General features: G+C 34.0%; 1 long non-coding RNA gene across 1 annotated transcript in view; it reads right to left on the bottom strand.

The window, feature by feature from the left end:
• LOC111098757 overlaps nucleotides 1–18,996 on the bottom strand; it is a 95,288-nt gene that overhangs the window by 69,248 nt on the left and 7,044 nt on the right. The window lies entirely within an intron of this gene.

Consider the following 18,996-nt stretch of genomic DNA (forward strand, 5'->3'; position numbering starts at 1 on the left):
CTCTAAACTCCCCTTTAGGGGAAGCCTTTGCATATACCATTCCTTCTTCCTGGGAATATCTTTCTCTGACTAGTCATCTGGATACATTCTACTTAGTTTTCATGTCTTTGCTTAAGGATCATTTCTCTGTGGGAGAATTTCCTGACACCTCATATTAGTTAAGGTTTACTCAATAGAAACTTTCATAGACACTATTTTTGCTTCTAACGTTTGTTGCAATTGTAAGCTTCATAGGGCAGAAAATGTCTGCCTCATTTATCTATATATCTCCAGTGGCAAAACAAGAGATAATAAATATTTGTTTAAGTGAATGAAATATTTGAACTTTCGATGAAAACAGCAACTAAATTATTTGTATAAAGCATTTACTTTCTGTCATGAATTGATTGTACTGGTTGCTTATATAGTCAGAAGTAATCATTTAATTGCAAAACTGTATTTTATCCCATGCCTATTAAGCAAATAAACCTATCTAAAGATGATTCTAAGTGATATTTCAGACAGACTTAGTTTCAGAAAATGCAGCTAGAGTAACTTGTTTTATCTCTTAGGTCTTTGTTAAGTGACACCATGGTATAAAAGAATATACTTAAGGAGATCTCCATAAAAGATTTGCAATTAATCCAGTGGACACTTTTGAAATTACATCTGTATTTTCAGAAAATTGTATGGCTTAGAAAAATAACATCATCTAGATTGTATGCAAGTGCAATTTGATATCCTCATAGTTAGAATTACTGAGTCTTTACCAACTGTGAAAGCAAGTAAGACAGTGAGTAATAGGCAAGCAATAAATATATCAGAGGATCTTATTGAACACAGCCTTGGGATTCTGTTTTGCTGGAGGCATAGGAATTTCAGAAGCAGTGAAATGTTTTTGATTTAAGTAATTGCTCTATTGGATTTATCTCATTTATCTCAAAAGTGAAATGCCAGTTTATAACTTCTCCAAAGAAGTTGCTTGAAGTTAAAAAACAAAACTATGTAATATGATAGATTATAAATCAGGTATATTGAATTTTTATCCCAGCTCTGACAATTGCAGTGATGATATAGAATAGCCTAATATCTGAGCTTTTGTTTTCTAACACATGAAATGGACATATGAATGTAAATCTCACTTACTACACAGTGCTATTATTTCAACTAAATCAAAAACAAAAATTACTTGGCATAGCACACAATGTTCTTTTCAACTCTGTTGAAACAGGCTTCAGATGACTTCTACGTCATCTGTCAGCCTTTTTACCCACCTCCTTTCTCCCCTAACTGCCCCCTGCACTCACACACACAGACACATCAATCAATTGTACACATATAATACCAAATTAATCACTATTTCCTGCATTCTGATGTACTAAACCCCTTAATACTTGCTGGAGAAAATGAGAATAATATTTTTGAAATATGTGCATATGCTTTTCCTTATTTACATTTCATTGTGTGTTATTTTCTTTATATTTTTCAAGAGGCATTGTGTTATAAATGGGGCTAGGACTGTTATGTCAAGAAGATAAAGAGAAGGAATTAAAATTGAGCCTTTGATATTCAAAATGGGATTTTGAAAGTCCAAGGTAACAATATCAAGAACCAGCTCTGGAAATCTTGAATGTAGAATTTTACTCCACACCATACAGAGGTCTCAGGTTATAACATAGGGAAAAGGAAGATAGAAAAGGGAAAAATAGTTTATGCCTTCTGGCTCAGAGTTTTACAGAAAGAAAAGACAAAGATAGTGAGATCTCAGTGTGTTCTTCCTTCACTTCTCTTAGGCAAAATCCCAAGAAGAAAGGATTTTTAAAAAAAAAGATTTGGTTTATTTATTTGAGAGAGAGAGCACAAGAGAGAACACAAGTAGGGGGAGAGACAGAGGGAAAAGCAGACTCTTTGCTGAGCAGGGAGCCCAATGCTGGCTCCATCCCAGGGTCCTGGGATCATGACCTGAGCCGGAGGCAGATGCTTAACCATCTGAGCCACTGCGGTGCCTGAATTTCTTTTTTTTTAAGTTGAATGTCAGATCATTCAGAGACTGCCATGCAGGGTGACTGCATGCTAACATGATAGGGGCAGTAGCTGTAGAGAAAGATGAAGCTCAGTAGGTGACCTGAAGCAGCACTCCTGGCTTCTAGTGCCATGCGTACAAGAGAGAAAAGACCCGAGAGTTCCTACAATGCCTCAAAGGGGTATGAAGACTACTACTAATAATAAACATGCATTGACTTTGTAAATATGCCAGGCACCCTTCTCATCACAGTATATTTATTTTCTATCTTTTTTTTTTTTTGGATTTTATTTATTTATTCATGAGAGACACACACAGAGAGGCGGAGACACAGGCAGAGGGAAAAGCAGGCTCCATGCAGGAGCCTGATGTGGGACTCTATCCCAGGATCCTAGGATCACGACCTGAGCCAAAGGCAGACGCTCAACCACTGAGCCACCCAGGTGCCCCTTCTTTAATTTATGCAACCACACACTTAGGAAGGTACTAACATTATCCCCATTTAACTAATGAGAAGACTGAGGCACTTGGCATTTAAGTAATGTTACCAAAGAGATACAGTTATTGGACATTAGAGCTTCTTTGCAGAAGGGGTCACTACAGCAGGGGTTAACTGGCACCATGTTAACTGAGGGCTCTAGGGTAGGTTGCTCGGTTCAGCAATAGAAAATAAGGAATGCCAAAATTTAAAGGGTATCCATACTTCCATGAAAAAAAAATTAGCAAAGAGGACCACTAGGTCCTGACAAAGCCAAGATAATTTACCACAGAGGAAGCAAACTGATAGCTTCTACCTCAGTTGATAGCAACAGTGATGAGAATCTCTCCTGCTGCAGAAACCAGCATAAAGGCCACCAAGTGCTTTTTGCCTAGTGCCATTCATTTGGACAGCTTTCCCTGTGCTCAGCCACCATCTTGTTAGGGAGGAGAGAAATGGTTCTGACATAGAGTTGAACTTGGAACTGTTGATTATTTATCCATTTAAATTTTAAATGTTTTAAATTTTAAAAAATTGCTTAGATTAGAGAACACTGATTCTATTAATTGGCAGTATTTTTGGAACTTCTTCACTGTCCAGTGATGATGGTTATCAGCTTTTATAGAAAATAAAGAAGCTAGATGGTTTTTGCATAGCTGTAATTCATATGAGTGAAATTCTACTCTTTTGCATTTGTGTATCTGTACCTGCTATCATGTTTGCTGTTAAAACATTTTTCCTTTACCGGCAAAGTCTAACTCATACTTTAAGCCCTCATCCAAATGTCATCTCTTAGGTTTTTGTGAAAAATCCCCAGAAGTCCAGGGAGTTAGTGACTTTGTCCTTGTGCTTCTAAAGTGCATAGTTCATACACCTCCATTATATTGTATGGTGCTCATCTATGGGCCTGTCTCTTCCTCTTGACTTTGAACACTTTCATATGGCAGGCCTCAGTAACTGTTTATCAAATGAATGAACAACCAAATGGGAATGTTTGTGGTAATGTCATGGAATTCCTGCAATCATTAAAAAAATAGTTTTACACAGAACACATCAGTGGCCACAGTGATCCATGAAGATGATAAAGTAGCAGCTGATATGGGTACAGAGTATTTAATTAAAGGCCTTTCAATGCATGAGTTATTTTTACAAGCATAAGGTATAAGGAAAAAAATCAGCCATTTCCTAAGCTCCGTTTCCCCAAAGTAAAATTAAATCCATAAGACCATCACAAGCCTTTTTTACATTGTTTTGTTAATTTATTTTTATAACTAGTTGCCCTAATTTGGTCAGAACCATCTGAAACAAGACTCTGTCTCCTTAGACCCTATAGTTAGTTACACAGTTGAGAACACTTGTAAAATATGTATAAAATAAGTGAATGGGTGGATTTTTACTAGAGTCTTGATATATTGGCATTAGATAGTCTAGACTCAAATGTTCGAGTCCCTCAGAATCATCCAAAAAGTTTGATAAATGCCAGACTACCAGGGAACATGCCTGGGGATTCTGATTCACTAGCTGTGGGTAACGAGTGAAGAGTCTCATTTTAATGTGTATTTTGGGTGACTCTGATACAGGTCAGATTCAGACTTTCAGAAATGCTAGCCTAGAGAGTCAGTTTCTTTTTACTTCCTACACTGGCTACATTTAAGACCATCACATGAATTTATTCCTACTGTGTATAGGGAGGCAATTTGCCATTAATATTTACACAGTACCCAGTTCCATACAGGCATCATTCACAGCTCCTAGTGAGGCCTTCCCATACTTCCTAGTTTAAAATTTGCAATGGTCCACCACCCTCCACCACCTTCTCTGCTTTATTTTTCTCTAGTTCATTTATCACATACATGTATATTATATCACTTACTCATTTATTTTATTTCTTTTCTGTTTTCCTCCAATAGAGTGTTGATGCCATGTGAAGAGGGAAATTTGTCTGTTCCCTCCCCCCACATATCCCTGGTGCCTAGCACAGTGCCAGATACTTATAAAGTAGGCAAAAGGATTGTTGACGAATGGCTGATTACTGGAAAATCTACCTGCAGACACAGAAATTCGCGGGGAGTGCAGCTGATTCAGGCTTCATCGATTCTTCCCTTTTAGCTATGTACCAGTTGCTAAATAGAAACAGGAAGCTACCGTTTACTGCCATTTCTTTTAAAACCACTAGTAATACAATTTCTCTGAAAATGTCCTATAACAACTGCAATAGCTCGAGAGAATGCTGTCTCTTCCCAGCTATAATTTCATGAGTAGCAGTGCTTCCGGCCAGTTATCTTTCTGCATAACTTTTATTGAAATCTGTTGAGTCTGAATCCCTCCTTAGCTCTATCAAGTTAAAACTTCCACATCCATGATACTGTGCTTGAAATAGCCATTTAGCTTAGCTTGGAGGCCAGTGGCTGGCTATTGACTCAAGGGTGAGGTGGTGGCGCTTCACATTCTCACAGAAAGCTGCACAGGGCAATAGGTCTTTATAGACCGTGGTCCAGGCTGCATTTTAATAGAATTTGATGATACTTTTTTAAAATTCCATTTTTAAATAAATGGTTTTTGAAGTGCTATGCTTTTTACTGATTCATTGATGTTACAAATGAAAAAATTGAGCTTGAAACTGAAAAGCATCTAATAAAGGTATTACCGAAGATTACATTTTTAACTTCATCTGCTTGAACATTTTAAAGTTTATAATTGAGATATAAACCTATTTCAAAGATGAGATACCTACGCCTGTATATCATCACTTATTACTAAAAATAGCTTTGATTTTCTCAGTTTTTCCACTGTACCCATGAGTTTGGCATAGAATCCCACGCTAAAGTCATCTATGTACACAAACTTGAAGGCGTATTCAGACATAATACTCCTAGTTCTAAATACTTTGAAGCTAACAGAAGTTGAGTTCTAGAAAAAAATACAAGATCAAATGTTAGAAGCAAAATTTGACTTTTTTATGTCCATTTAGCATAAAAACTCATCTCTTAGGCAGGTGGTAAAGTGCTTTGCATGTACATATTTTCATTTGTTATTATCATATCCTAGTTAGAGTGACCACAGCATTGTGTCCTAGGCTAAGAATAGTTCTTACTCTAACTTTCAAAAGTATCCCAGCTTGATGAAGAATTATATGGTCAGTTTTCTTATAATGAGAGATTTTATTATTATTTCTGTTACATATGAGAACTCAAACTCTTAGTTTTTTAAATTGTTTTTGCTATGGTTAAAAATAAAACCAAAACTTTACTTAAAAGAGGAAGCCACGTTTAAAAGAAAAGTTGAAAGTCAAAAAGTATACTAACGGACGTAAATATAGAATAAAACAGAGGCCATGAATACATTCCTTACCTACATACAGTCATGTTTTTATATACAAATGAGAAAATATCTGTGAACTATAAAAGTGTTACTAATTCTGGAAAGTGTCACTTTGTTATTAGGGCATATTATAATATGCAGGTTTTAATTGAGATAACTTTATATACAGTGAAATGTTCAGATTCTAAGTATTTACTTTGGTGAGTTTTCATGATATATTCACTCATATAACCCACAGTCCTATCAAGAGGCTCTGTCACCCCTTGTACCTATTTGTGGCCATTCCTTGATTCCTAAGGCATCAACTCATGATTTTATGACCATGGATTGATTTTCTCATTTTGGAACTTAATGTAAATTGAATCATACAGTGTGTACTTTCTTGTAGGTGAATCTTTTAAATCAAGAAAATAGTTTTGAGAATCAACAATATTGTATCAGTTGTTCCTTCTTTTTTTAATGCATATTAAATAAGAGAAAAGGGAAGGGAAGGAGGAATGAATACAACAATTAGATAGAAATCATTCTGGAACACCTATTGTATGCCAGAGTCCTAGATGTTCCATGTGCATCTTCTTTAATTATCACTACAACCCTCTGGGGAGGTCCTGGAATCATCATCATTTTGCAGGTGAGAACACTAAGAAACATAGGTTAAGGAACTCTCCTAGAATCACACATTTCCTGGAAGTCTGCTCTACCATTACACAGTAGCATCTCTGGGGAATTATATTCCTACATCAAATCAATTGGGTTCTGTTCTCCTAGATAACTTTGTAGACAATTTGTAATTTTCATTTTGATTTCCTTTTTGGTCTGACTGACCCAATATTCAAAAAGGCTATTCATTTTAAAATTTTAATTATTAATTAATTTTAATTACTTAATTCATATATGCTTTTTCGGCAGAAAGAGCTTTCATTGCTTTTTTATTTTCTTTTGAGAACTCCCAAAGAGATACTGCTTGTATGGATTATATTCCAATATTGACCATATTGGAAATAAACTAATATTTTTTAAATGAAAAATTGTGTGCAATGATATTAGAATAATGAAATCACATCTTATAGAACCTCTGGAAAACGTCACTGTACGCTTGTGAGATAATGTTTTTATGGAAATTATTTTGCCATTGCAGGTTCTCTAAAGGGGTTTCCAGACCAGCTTTTGAAAACAACAATTATACTAGCTGTTTTAAAGTCCTTGACTAATAACTCTAACATGTGGGTTAATCTGTTTGATTTTATTTTCTTCTGGAAATAGATCATGTTTCCTGATATCCATATCATATATCCATATGATATCCATATATCCATCCATATCCATATATCAAGTAATTTTGGTTAGTATCCAAGACATGGAAAATATTACATATGAAGGAAGGCTCTGATTTCTGTTATGTCTACCTTAAAAATGTTGATGGATTCGTTTTATTGGGCAATGAACTTGATTCGCTTGAAACTATAAAGTAAAAATAAATAAAATTAATTTTAATGACTTTTCTTATTTTAGCATGTTTTAGATTTAGATTTAGATAGTTACAAAATTGGTACAGAGAGTTTGCATATACTCACCATATTTTTTCCTATTATTAACATCTTACTATTAGTATGGTACATTTGTCACAATTAATGAACCAATATGATACATTGTTATTAATCAAAGTTCATACTTTATTCAAATTCCCTTAGTTTTTACCTAGTGCTCTTTACTGTTTCAGGATCACATTCAGGGCACCACATTACATTTAGTCATCATGTCTTCTTAGACTCCTCTGGACTGTGATCTTAGAGGAAGAACTTTATTTGTCACCAATATATTAGCTGTGGGCTTTTCACAGATTGCTTTCATTATGTTAAGGTAACTTTCCTTTATTTCTAGTTAAATGAGAAGTTTTTGTTTTATTTTGTTTTCATCACGAAAGGTATTGAATCTTGTCAGAACCATTTTCTGCATCTATTGAGACAATTATGTGATTTGTCAAAAATTAAAATGGCTCTTCCAGCTTTCTGTCTTAACATGGTATATCCTTCTCCATCCATTTACTTTTGTAGTATATTAGTCTTTTTATGTAAAGTCGATTTTTGTGGAAAATGTATGGATGGGTCTTGCTTTTTAACTACTATGAAATCTTTTAATGTGTGTATTTATACTATTCACATTAAACATGACTATTGATGTAGGTGGATTAATATTTACCATGCATTTATCTCTTTTCTATTTGTTACATTTGTCATGTTTCTTCTTTGTTATTATATTTTTTCTCTGGGTTTGAGTGTTTATGTAATCCCATTAGATCTGCTCCCTTAACGTATCAATTATAATTCCTTTTTAGTGGTTGCCCCAGAGTTTGTAATATACATTTTTAAATAATATATGCCCACCTTCAAATGACACAATAGTGCTTTGTGTGAAATGTACATGCATGTAAAAAGTGTGTTCTCAGTTTCTTCCTTCCATTGCTTGTGACATTTCTTTTTCTTTCTTTTATTTTCTATTCTTTTCTGTTCTTTTCCTGTTTCTTTTCTTTTTCTTTTCCTTTCCTTTCCTTTCACTCACATACTGTAATCACCCAATATACTGTTACTATTATTACTTTAAACCAAGTTATCTTTTAGATTAAGAATGAAAAAAATAAAGGATTATATTTTACCTGTATTTATTTTTCTCTCTCTTTTCCTATGTATATCCAACTTTTGACATATATATTTTTTCTTATTTTTTGCCTGAAAAAACTGCTTCTTGACATTTCTTGAGGGTCAAGTCTGCTAGCAATTAATTCTCTGGTTTTGTTTGTATGAGGAAATATTACTTCTTTACTTTAAAGGATACTTAGCCAAATATAGAATTCTAGGCTGGTGGTTTTTTTTTTTTTCTTTTAACAGTTAAAAAATTTTACTGTCTTCTCTTCTTCTTTCATGGTGTCTGATGAGCTGTCCACTATAATTTAGTTTTGTTCTTATGTAGGTAAGGTATTTTTTGTCTTCAAGATTTTCTCGTGTTTTTGAAGATTGACTATGGTATACCAAGGTGGCTTTTTGTTATTGTTTTCTTATGATGTTTTATGTTTTATGTTTTTTATGATGTTATGTTTTGAGTTTCCAAGATTTGCAGTTTGGTTCCTGTGATCAATTTGAAAAGTTTTCAGCCATCATTATTTCAAATATTTCTTCTATTCTGATCTCTCTTTCTTCTCCTCATATTCCAATTACACACATGCTGCAATTTTTTATACTATCTCAATTATCTTGAATGTTCTTTTCTCCTTTTTTCATTCCTTTTTTTCTCTCTTCACATTTTAATTTGGATAATTTCTATTGCTATATCTTCACATTTTAATTTGGATAATTTCTATGGATATATCTTCAAGCTGACTAATTTTTTCCTGGGCCATTTTGATTCTACTGCCAGGCCCTTAAAGACATTCTTCATTTCTGTTACAGTGTTTTTGATTCCTGACATTTCTTTATGATTCGTTCTTACAGCTTCCATCTCTCCTCTTACATTTCTTACATTGTCTATTTGTTTTTTACATATTGCCTACTTTTTCCTTTATAACCCTTAATATATTAATTATAGTCATTTTAGATTCCTTGTCTGATAACATCAACATCTGTTTCATCTCCGAGTCTGGTTCTGGTGATTAGTTTGTCTTTTCATACTGCTTTTCCTTGCTTTTTTAGCATGCTTTGTGATTTTGTGCAATAGAAATTGAGGTAAAGAGAGCCTTACTATGAAGATTTATTTAATTTGGCTAAGATTTGGGCTCTGCTCAATGTTTGTTGTGTGTCCACGTAGCAGATACTTCTTTTGAATGCTTCCAATTCCTCTTAGTTTTTGTCTCTTCTTGGCTGTGGGGTTCCTGAAGTACTCCCCCCTCAGATATAGTTTATATCTTCTGGCAAATTTAACTGTAATTCACTGTTATTGTAATGAAGATTTAATGGGGTGGTGTTATGGTATAACATAGGGAAAGTCCTCCAGAATCTGATTAAGTTTCATTCTTTCAGTGGGGTTGCACTTTGGGATGTAATATTCATAAGCACTTCTCTCGTGGTATAGCTTTCTTTCCCTATGCCTTCTATTTTCCTTGTAAATTGTGACATCAACACATAATATGTGGAGAGGGAGAAGTGGAAGTATAAAGTTTTTGTATGAGATTGAAGTTAAGTTGTTATCTGCTTAAAATAAACTATTGTAACTATAGGTTATCTTATTTAAGCCCCATGCTAACTATAAAGAAAATACCTATAGAAAACACGCAAAAGTAAACGAGAGAAGAATCAAAGTATACCAATAGGAAAATAAAAAAAAAATGACACAGAGAACGACAGCAGGCAATGGAATGATAGACAAGAGAACTAAAGATAGAAAGAAAACAATGAATAGAATGGCAGTACTAAGTCCTTCTGTGCCAGTAATTACTTTAAATATAAATTATCTGATCAAAATAATAGCGTCTGAATTGATATGCAAAATAATTTCCAGCTATGTGTTGTCTACAAGAGGCTCAGTGTAGATTTAAGGACTGTAGGCTGAAAGTGAAGAGATGGGAAGGATATTCCATGCAAATCATAGCCAAATGAGAGCAGGGGCGGTAATATTTATATCAGGAAAAAAATTGGACTTAATTCAAAAGAGTCACAAGGGACAAAAATAATATTATAAAATGGTAAAAAGTCAACTTACCAAGAAGCTATAACAATTTTAAATATGTATGCACCAAACATTAAAGCATCTTTATATATAAAGTAACATTAGCAGAATTGAAGGGAGCAAGTGATACAACAATAATAGGAGATTTTACTACCACACTTACAATAACGAATAGACAATCCAGACAGAAAATCAATGAGAAAAGAATGAACTTGAATGGCAATCTAAACCAATGGACCTAACAGATACATACAGAATATTCAGCCTAACAGCACAGAACACACATTCCTCTCAAGCACAAACAGAACTTTCTCCAAAATTCATTGCATGTTATGTCAAAACCAGTCTTAAACTTAAGAAGTTTGAAATCAGACCAAGTATCTTTTCTTACCACAGTGTAATGAAATTAGTAGGCAACAGCAGAAGAAAAACTGGAAAATTCATCAAATATATGGAAATTTACAACATCTGAAAACCAATGGGCCAGGAGAGAAATTAGAAATCATCTTGACAAAAATGGTAAATGAAAACACAGCATAGAAAAGTTTATGGGGGGATGTTTGGGTGACTCAGTCAGTTAAGCAACAGACTCTTGATTTCAGTTCAGGTTATGATATCAGGGTTGTGATACTGAGCTCCTCTTTGGGGTCTGTGCTCAGCATGGAGTCTACTTGAGATTCCCTCTCTCTGTCCTTCCACCCCCTCCACCCCCCTCATTCTCACTCTCTATTAAAAAAATATGGGAAACAGCAAAAACATTACTGACAGGAAAGTTTGTAGCAAAAGTGTTCAGAACAGTGGCTGCCTAGAGGATAAGAATTGAGTGAAAGAGGACACAAAGTAATTTGCTGCCATTATGGAAATATTTTATCTCTTAGAATATATGTTGTACAGAGCACCCATTGAATTGTGTGTGTGAGATTTGTACATTTCACCATGTGTAAATCCTAACTCAATGAATAAACCTTAGTAGTCGGCAGACTCAGCTTAGCAGAGAGGCTTATATGCTTCATTTTGTCTATTCTTCCTGGCAACCACTATGTAACTTTAAGAATGGAAACCGTGTGATAGGAATAGCAGAATAAAAAGATAGAGTGTAAAAAGGACTAATAATAATACATAAAAATGGATAAAAAGAAGAAAGACATCATATCAACAACTCTATACCTCAAAGAATTACAAAAAGAAAAAAAAATAATGAAACAAAGAATTGGTTATTTGAAAAGAACAACAATATTGACAAACCACTAGTTAAATTAAATAGGAAAAAGAGAGGAGGGTCAAATAACAAAAACCATAAAGAGGAGATATTACCAATTATGCCACAGACCTAGAAAGCATCATAAGGATCTCCTATGAACAATTGTACAGCAATAAATTGATAACCTAAAAAAAGGGATGTATTTCTAGGAACATACAACCTACTAAGACTGAATCATGAAGAAACATAAAATCTGAACAGACTCATAACTAGTAAGGAGATTGAATAAGTAATCAAAACTTTCCAACAAAGAAAATCCCAGGACTGGATGGCTTCACCTGTGAGTTCTACCAAATATTTAAAGAACTACCACCAATCTTTCTCAAATTCTTCCAAAAAGGTGAAGAGGATGGAATACTTCCAAACTCATTTTATGAGAATAGCATTGCCCTGATGCCACAGCCAAAGAAGCTACAAGAAAACTATAGACCTATGTTCTTATGAACAGAGATGTAAAAATCCTAGACAAAATCCTAGCAAACTGAATTCAGCTGTACATTAAAAGGGTTAAATGCCATGATAAAGTGGAATTTATTCCTGGGGTTCACAGGTAATTCAACATACAAAGTCCGTAAATGTGATACACATCATTAAGAGAATAAAGGAAAAAAATTACATGATCTTTTCAATAGATGTAGACAAAATTCAGTATCCTTTCATAAGGTTTTAACAAGCCAGGGAGGGAATTACCTTAGCACTATGAAGACTCTATGAGACAAACACACAGCCAACATCATACTCAATGGTGAAAAAGTGAAAACTTTCCTTTAAGCTAAGGAATAAGGCAAGGATACCCATTTTCACCTCTAATATTTAGCATAGTACTGTAAGTGCTAACCTGAGCAAATAAATAAAAGGTATTCAAATAAGAAAGTAAGAAGTAAAGTTATCTCTACCTGCAGATAACATGATCTTATATGTAGAAATCCCTAAAAATGCTAAAACTTTTAGAACTAGTAAACAAACTCAATAAAATTGCAGCATACAAAATCAACATACAAAAATCAATTATATTTCTATACACTAGGAAAAAAACTATCTTAAAAAGAAATTAAGAAAATATCATTTACTATAGCATTGCAAAGAATAAAATACTTCAGAATAAACTTAACCAAGAAGGTGAAAGACTTGTAAACCGAAAGCTATAAAACATTTTATAGTTTTTATAGTTTTATTTTTTAATTTTTTGTTTTTATTTTTATTTTTTAGTTTTTATAGTTTTAAAAGAAGTTAAGGAAGAAACAAATAAATGTAAAGACATCCCATTCCATGTTCATGGGTTGGAAGATTTAATATTGTTAAAATGTTGATACTTTCCAAAGTGGTCTACAGATTAGAAGCAATCTCTATCAAAATCCTAGTATTATGTTTTACAGAAATATAAAAAAAAATCCTAAAATTCATATGGAAATATAAAAGTTCCCAAATAGCTAAAATAATCTTTAGAACAAAGTTGCAGGTATAACACTTCCTGATTTCAAGTTTTATTAGAAAGTTATAATAATTAAAATGTGTGGTATTGTCATCAAAACAGACTTTAGACCAATAGAACAAAATAGAGAATACAGAAATAAGCCTATACGTGCACGGTCAACTGATCTTCAACAAAGATGCAATGAATACACAATGGAGAATGGAAAGTCTCTTCAACAAATGGTGTTGGGGAAATTGGAATATCACTTTGCAAAAGAATGAATTAGACCCTTATTTTACACTATACACAAAAATCTACTCAAAATGGATTAAATACTTGAATGTAAGACCTGAAACTATAAAATTCCTAAGAGGAAACATAGGGGAAAAGCTTCACATCATTTATCTTGGCAATAGTCTCTTGCAACATGACACCAAAAGGACAGGAAACAAAAGCAAAAATAAAAAAGTGAGACTATATCAAACTAAAAACTAAAATAACAATGGAATTATTATTCAGCCTTTTAAAAAGAAGGAAATCCTGCCATATATGACAATTTGGATGAGACTTGAGGACATCATGTTAAATGAAATAATCAGAGAAGAAGAAATACTATATGATTCCACATATATGGGTTATTTGAAACAGTCAAACTCAGAAGCAGAGTGGAATGGTGGTTGGCAACAGACAGGTGGCAGGAGAGGGAAATAGAGAGTTGCTACTCAATCGGTATAAAGTTTCAGTTATGAAAAATGAGTAAATTCTAGAGAGTTTTGCAACATAAAGCCTATAGTTAATAATAATGTATTGTAAAATTAAAAATTTGAGAGGATAGATCTATTGTCACATGCTCTATCACAATGAAATAAAAAGACTCTCAAATTCACCAGTCCAGCTTCGAAAATATATGGTGACAGGCTATGAACAAAATACGGATTTTGATTATTCAAGGTCATGAAGACTTTCAGTGTGTTACGGAAAGGATTTATTTTTTTTAAGATTTTATTTATTTATTCATGAGAGAGACACACACACAGAGGCAGAGACACAGGCAGAGGGAGAAGCAGGCTCCATGCAGGGAACCCGACGTGGGACTCCATCCGGGGTCCCCAGTATCACCCCCTGGGCTGAAGGTGGCGCTAAACCACTGAGCCAACCAGGCTGCCCTGGAAAGGATTTATTAACAAAAAAAAAATTTACTATCTTTCTCAGGAAACTAGATTTTTGTGGTAGACAATGAGGGTATTACAGTTTAGGATTGCTTTGCAGAAACTTCTCAACTAGTATATTGCTCAATTTGATGCTTATTCTTGGTTAGAGGAAGAAGAGGAGCCAAAAATATTTGATGCCAAGTTTTTAAAGGAAAACTTGGATGATGAATCCAAAATAATTGCTGTTACATAAGAGAACAATCACAATATGAACAGAAGCTTCACATTAAACAATGCAGTCTCATTATTAGGAGCCATATAATCATAAGCAAGGAGTCCACAAACAAATCTTCTATTTTGAGTTTTCACTTGTTTTTTAATCCCATTTGCTTCATTTATGCCTTTGGGCAATGTTTTATATCTTCCCATGTCTAGAGAATCTAATTACCAAGAGAAGACCTTCCACACATTTGTTGAATTTGCCTATGGATAAATCTCAGGGATTAACTCTTCACTCACTCCTTTACCATCTCACCCTCACACCCTTCCTCTATCACTAAACAACAGAGACTTACATTTTCTTCCTTTTGCCACTAAATCTCACCCAGGTAACTTTTTTGATGTGAATAAACATGTATGAGATATTTCTAGGGATCCCTGGGTGGCTCAGTGGTTTAGTGCCTGCCTTCGGCCCAGGGCGGGATCCTGGAGTCCCAGGATTGAGTTCCACATCAGGCTCCTTGCATGGAGCCTGCTTCTCCCTTTGCCTGTGTCTCTGCCTCTCTCCCTCTCTCTCTCTTTCTCTCTCTCTCTCTGTGCTTTTCATGAATAAATAAATAAAATCTTTAAAAAATGTTTCCTCATTTGTTTATTTTTCAAAATGTTATTTGTATGTATTATGTATTTGATCATATTTTTCATTATTTATCTGCATTGTGGCATTTGTGAGAGAAAGGAGGAAAGGTGATTTGTATACAATACTCTGCTTTTATTGTTGCATATTGAACACAAACGTACCTGTCAGTCAATTTTTAGCATTAAGTAAGTAAATGATTGTTTTAGATACTTTTTCTTATGTAGGATACTTGTAATGTTATACAAATATATTTATGCATTGTAGAAGTAACTGCGGGAATTAGATGTGCTTTATCAATGAGCTATGGGTGCATTGTAATTATTTAAACAAAAATCCAGGAATCCTACTGGCATAAGCAAATGTTTGAGGACCTATTTAGCTTGAGAGGTCAGAAAAAAAGTTTTCACATTTATGATTTTTGTTATTTCTTGTTTATGTTCCCAGAGAGATTATAAGTAAACTTCCTAAAATGAAAGGAATCTATGCCTTGCTGAATGACGGGAAAGACTCAGAGTAACATGGCATTGGTTATTCTGAGGAACCAATGAATAATTTCTCATGAGAGTATTATGTAATTATAAATTATAAAATATTATTTCTTCTACTTAATTATGACAATCCTCCAATTAATAGCAGGACATTTGAAATGAAGCAGAAACAGACTGACTTAACTTAGAATTGTTTGTGATTAAATCATTGTCAGTACAGGTCATGATTTTCTCTGTAAGCCAAGTTCACTGAGTTGGCAAACTACAACACATGGGCCATATTAAGTCCACCAACATTTTTATAAATAAAGTTTTATTGGAACACAACCATACTCAAATTCATTAGGAATTATGTATAGCTTCTTTAGTACTCCAAAAGCAGAGTTGGTTGGAAGTCACAATAGAATCCTTATGACGCACAAGCCTAAAATGTTTACTATCTAATGCTTTATAGAAAATGTTTGCCTAGACCTGACTTAGAGAATGGAGATGTTGCTATATATTAAATACTTTGTCATACTTTGAAGTTATCCTGAAATAGAGTAAATTATAAAATCATTATCAAAACATATAGATTCAGTATTTTCCAGACACATGTTGATTAGCATATACAGATTTTAACATGGAACAATTTGCCATTCATAAGTTCAAGAGTATCTAATTTATTTATTTTTTTTAATTTTTATTTATTTATTTATTTATGATAGTCACAGAGAGAGAGAGAGAGAGAGAGGCAGAGACACAGGCAGAGGGAGAAGCAGGCTCCATGCACCGGGAGCCCGACGTGGGATTCGATCCTGGGTCTCCAGGATCGCGCCCTGGGCCAAAGGCAGGCGCCAAACCGCTGCGCCACCCAGGGATCCCAAGAGTATCTAATTTATAAGTCTGTTATTATATTACTTTTTCTACAATGTTTTATGACTTAGAAGCTGATAATATATTTAGGAAAGTTTCAGTATAAAGGCTGTTTTCTTTGCATATGCATAATATTTATAATTAACCTAAATTATTGATTATAAGCAAAAATAAATCTGAACCTGAAAATTCCAGTAATTCAGTAATTCAGTAGACTTCTCTTTCTATTTGGCTGTGTAAAACACTTTTCTTTTGGGAAGTACTTCTCCTCTGCAACTTGTGATTCTCTCAAGGCATTTAATCATAAAACCCCAACTCACTGCTTACAACAGTGAATATGTATGCAAGGCCCCATCAAAGTTCTTCTTAGGAATTGATAAGGATGTTGGTGTAGACACAATTGCCTCCCTTCTATGGGATCACAGCTTGTAAGGACATTATAAGCCTGGGGATTCCTGTGATTATTTTTGCCTGAAATAGAAGCTAACCACATAGTAAACAGAGTAGAGAGATAGAAGGGACAGAACCTTACTGCTATCATAAAAATCTCTGGATACAACTATGTTCAAAGTAACCTTGAACTTTTTACTTACATCACTCAATCATTTCCATTATTTGAATTCATGTAATTTGACTTGGATTTCTGTCTTTGCAATATAAAGATGGCTGATTAAATTAGAAACAATTAGTTCAAGGCAAATTTTCTCATTGTGTATTATTCTTCATTTGTATTATTTTGCAAAATATGACAAATTGTAGACCTTTACTTTTTCTTTTCAGTGATAGGCAGTATCTTCCCATCAGAATAAAAGTGAATAATTTAGTGACATGATGCAACGTGAAACCGCTTGAAAACATTTAACACAATATCTTATATAGCATAGGATTCCAAAATGCAAATTTAGACAGATAATTTAAAAATGTTCTCATAATGATTTATTGCAGAACTGAAAACATGCCTGGATATTTCAAATGACATTACCAAAAAGGGATGTGACCAGAGTTTCCTGGTCCCCACAATGTAGCAGAGAATGAGATCTGGATTTGAAGTTGTACTTATTCAATCATGTGGATAATAATTTCAAATACTATTATGTTGCAATATTTTGAATTTATTTTATAAGTATGTGAGGGTATTCTTATTTTTAGGCTTTGTTAAAGGCTCCAAAGAAGTATCTTCAAATATCCTCTGAGCTAACGAAGTTTAGAATTTAGATTTGGAGAGATGTTTATATACAATAACCATGTATAGTAGGCAAAGTGTGAAATTGTCTACATGATATAATTTTAGTTGCATTTAAGAAAATTTCTGGTTCTGGAATGAATAAGTCATGGAGATGAAAGGTACAGCATAGGGAACATAGTATTGTAGCCATACTTGTGGTAAGCATAAGGTAATGACTGTATAGTTGTCAAATTGCTATGTTGTATACCTGACACTAATGTAACATTGTGTATCAACTATACTTCAATTTTAAAAAAGAAGGAAGGAATAAAGAAAAATCCTGCTCCAAACAAAATGCTCACAAACTCGGACAAACTTTGCCTTAATAGCTTTATTTCTATAGAGTTAAGGCTTTAAATGCCAAATGACTTAGGAGAAAGCATGTGGTGACTCACCTACTCATTGAGATGTAAGTGACTGATGAGAAATCCTTCCCTTAATAAAATTTCAAAGGGACAAAAGCAAAACAAGAATGATGTTGCAAACAATTAGTTTAAATCACATTTTTATCTAAGGAAGACCCAATAACTAAGAATAACACAACGCTACACACTCATCAGATTATGAAATCAGGACTCTACTAGCCATTTGTATTAGAAAAAAGAGATCAAAATATCAATATACAATGGCAATTTAAGACAATTTGGTGAAAAATAGACAATAAAACTGCAATATTACTCATGAAGAGAAAAGTAAAGGAAATAAAGCCAGAAACTGTAACCTCTTTCCCTCAAATCTAATTTATCTCTAAAAGGACCACATTTCTCTGAAAATTAACTAGAAGTCCTCGAGAAATATCCTGAAGACCTAAGGCTCATTGAAGGAATAACAGTGAAGTTTTTTATTGAAGGGTGAGTCTCCTTAGTGTGTTGATACTGGCAGCCTTGTGAGTTCGACAGGGCACCCCAGCCCAGCAGGGTAAAGCCCACAGCTCCCCTAAGTTTTCTGTCCTCAGAAAGCTGCAACTGCCTTCTTCTCCAAGCCTGATAACTCATTGTCACGTGCAAAGATTCACACTTCCAGGCTAAGTCAAACTCTCAGTTTTGCAGGATTCTCCAAATTTTTGATCCCTTTGAAATTCTGTAAGAAGCAAATCTGTAGGGATGCCTGAGTGGCTCAGTGGTTAAGCATCTGCCTTTGGCAAGGCATGATCCTGGAGTCCCAGATTGAGTCCCACATCAGGCTCCTTGCTTGGAGCCTGCTTCTCCCTCTGCCTATGTCTCTGGCTCTCTCTCTCTCTCTCTCTCTCTCTCTCATCAACAAATAAACAAAATATTTTTTTTTAAAAA

The sequence above is a fragment of the Canis lupus genome, chromosome 14 (genome assembly GCF_011100685.1).
Source record: "Canis lupus familiaris isolate Mischka breed German Shepherd chromosome 14, alternate assembly UU_Cfam_GSD_1.0, whole genome shotgun sequence".
NCBI classification, from domain to species: Eukaryota; Metazoa; Chordata; class Mammalia; order Carnivora; family Canidae; genus Canis; species Canis lupus.